At 39.5% G+C, this 3,186-nt stretch overlaps 1 pseudogene; it reads right to left on the reverse strand.

Annotated features, from left to right (window-relative positions):
* LOC109308269 overlaps positions 1-3,186 on the reverse strand; it is a 146,715-nt pseudogene that overhangs the window by 78,508 nt on the left and 65,021 nt on the right.

Raw genomic sequence — 3,186 nt, forward strand, 5'->3', positions numbered from 1 at the left:
AGAGATGGGGGATTGAGCTCCAGTTCAGAGTGGCAGCGGGCAGGCTGCTGGTCTCCCCTAACCGAACCCCACATCCCTCGCAGCTCTGGTACTGTGTTCAGAATTGGGGGGGGGGGGGTAGGGTGAAGGGAGAGATTCTAACCTTAGGTCCTCCAGGTCCCCACAGCTCACAGTGTAACAAGGTTCCCTGTAACCTGCAACCTATTTAAATCTCATCCAGCTTGCCATTTAAACCAACATTTTGGGTTGGGGTTTAAACAATAGTTACTTTCCACAAATTATATAATTAACTATCCTTGTGTATTTGTTCACGTTGGATTCTATAAATCCTTTGAAATTAATGGAAACAACATTTACTTCAACAGGCTTTTAATTACACCCAGGAATAAGCATTTGAAAGACTGGGTCCTCGATAATTAGGGTTTTTTTTCTGGACAAGGGACTGTGTCTTACCAGTATTTATGGACCATCAAGCATGCTGGAATGGATACAGTTTCTAGATGGGATTATATACAAATGCATGTACAGATTGCATTTTAAGAACAGCTTATAGTCAGAAGGAGTGTGACTTCAGTAATTATTTCCTAGCTTTGATTTTAGTTCATTTTTAATTATACAAATAAGCAACTTAATTTGTGAACATTAGGGACTGACTTTCAAAGACCTAAAATGGGAATTAGGTAGCCACTTGTCATTGAAAAATCAATAAGAGCTGGCTGCCAAAATGTCATTTCAATCCTGTAGTTTTCTCCTAGTTTCCCTTCCTTAATATTTAACAGTTTAAGAAAAAACTAAATAAAAAGATAAATCAGTTGAAACTAAGATATCTCAAATATTGATGATTAAGGCTTTGTAAATTAAAGTCATCACAAATAGCTAATTCTGACACATGAAGAAACCTGGAAAACAGCTTTTAAACAAAGGTACTAACCCAACCTTAACTGCTGAGGCAACAATTAGTGATAACATGAGGAGTTTTAACTTTGTAAATAGCTGATTGCCTCTCCAATGAGTTCTGTTACTCCATCTGATTCATTTACCCAGATTTTCTTTCTATGCCCTCTTTGATAAGCATCATAGGTACCATTAATGAGTGGGTTTAAGCTAATGGCAGGGTCCAGAGAAAATAAGTTCAACAGAAAACATGTCAAGATCTTCCATTTTCTGAAGCATTGTAGAGGTAAGGCAAATGCTTATCAAGTACATACAAATGTTTTTATGATATATACAAACAATTATTACATGATGATAATACAGTCATTTCAGAGGGAAAAAGAAATGTTTACAGCATTACCACTATGATAATGTATTTTTGTCCATGGTTATGCAGACCAGCAACAAAGTTGGGGAGTTCTTTAAATTTCACTTTATCGTAAGTAAAGTCTTTCTTCTTTTCCGTATAGTTAATATCTTTGTATTGAACATCCTGAAAGACAAGGCAGTTCATTTTAAATATTAGAAATAATATCCTGGGGCTGGGAGCGCTCTGATGTAGTGTTCATATGCTTCATGCTTACTCTGGAGCAAATTTGCTTTCTATCATTTCACACAAGAATGTTATAAAAATGCTGTTGGGATAATTTTTATTCATGGTGAGAAATTGCAATGACTGTAATGTAAAGCACACATAAGCTACAAGCTTTATGGATGGAGAAGTAGAAACTCAAAAAAGGCACAACTGGCAACTATTCACCTAACTACCTTTGAAAGCTCATGATTGTTCAATGTCTAAGTGCAACGCTGTGCCTTTTAAAAACTTTCTCCACAAGACTAATCTGAAGTAAGAAGAGGCATCTGTAAAGAATATGGAGGATCAACTAATTTATTTATAACAAATATTAGGGTCATCTTAAGAGTGTGAGGTAGCACACAGGTTTGTTCAGTGATAGAAAATGGTGTTCTAGTGTAGTGCTGTGTTAGAAATGAGCTGCATTAAATGTGGGTTCAGGGTGCATCATACATAGCACATGATTCAGGTGACTGACTATTCTCAGTCAGTAGTGCTAAGTATGGATGCCCCAAAAGCCTAAGGGTAAATCAATTTAAACTTTGCAGATTAATCCAACCTGAGTAGATTTAACCAATATACAAGTGATCAGACATTCACTTTTGATTCTGGAAATGCAGCCATATGTCTGCAGTGGCCCAACACAGAAGCCAGGAGGCACTAGAGCATGTCTTCCTGCTAGCTGGGGCAGACAGCTTGACCCAACGCTAGCCCACCCACCTGGTGAGTGGGGGTTTGCAGGGCAGGTGCAAAGCATCCTGGGGGATGAGAGTTAACTTGAATTTGGAGGGGTTCTGGGACAGAAATTCAATAGCCTGATTTAAGTCTGATACCACATCCATCCAGGTTCATCTTAAACTTTTTTCAGCCATTTTGAAAACTGCTGATGTGCACTGAACTTCTGTTGTGTCACAGATCTTTTATTGATCACTTATATTGGTTTATGTGTAATTTCTATCCCTACCCTAGCTGAAAGAATGAGTTCTTAGTCTGGGATACACTGACTGATCCCTTCTCTAGGGTTCACTCATTTGCTAATTTAAGATAAGGTTTTTCAGAAGTCCCCCTGTAACTGAACTACCTATATTTCATTACCAAATCTATGGGACTTAGGCATCTAAGTAATTCATTAGACACTTTTGGAACATTACCCTAAATCCTGTTCTGCTGCTGCACAACACAGAGACAGCTCTCTCTGCTCTCCTATTTGCCTTGTGTGGCTGTAAAATAAAAGAAGCATTTGCCCATGGGGACTTTTAAGCTCAGTTACACTGGTGTAATAGATTTTCAGATCCTTCAATTCACCAGAATGATTAAAGAATTGAGGCCAACAGGCCTAAATGTACCCATACTCTGGTTTTAGGCTACTGACATTTCATTGGGCACATCAAGACAAACCAACACGTGCCTCTTACAGCATCTCAAACCCCTGTGAGATGCTGCAAGAAGCACATGCAGGAATGAGAAAATGTTTCCTGGACTGCAAATTTGCAGCATGGGGGCAAAATTAGACCCCTGGATATCCAGGGGTCAAAAAAACCAGCACAGAAAAAAAGTGGGGCAGTGCATAGTCTCCTGAGGCAACCGGAGGCTGGGTCCTCCATAGAGATGCTCTGCCTGCCAGAGTGTCTCTCTGGTTAGCCCTCACCCTGGTGCTGCAGGTCCCACCTACTCCCCCA

The sequence above is a fragment of the Crocodylus porosus genome, unplaced genomic scaffold, assembly GCF_001723895.1.
Source record: "Crocodylus porosus isolate Cpor-Errol unplaced genomic scaffold, CroPor_comp1, whole genome shotgun sequence".
Classification (NCBI taxonomy): Eukaryota; Metazoa; Chordata; order Crocodylia; family Crocodylidae; genus Crocodylus; species Crocodylus porosus.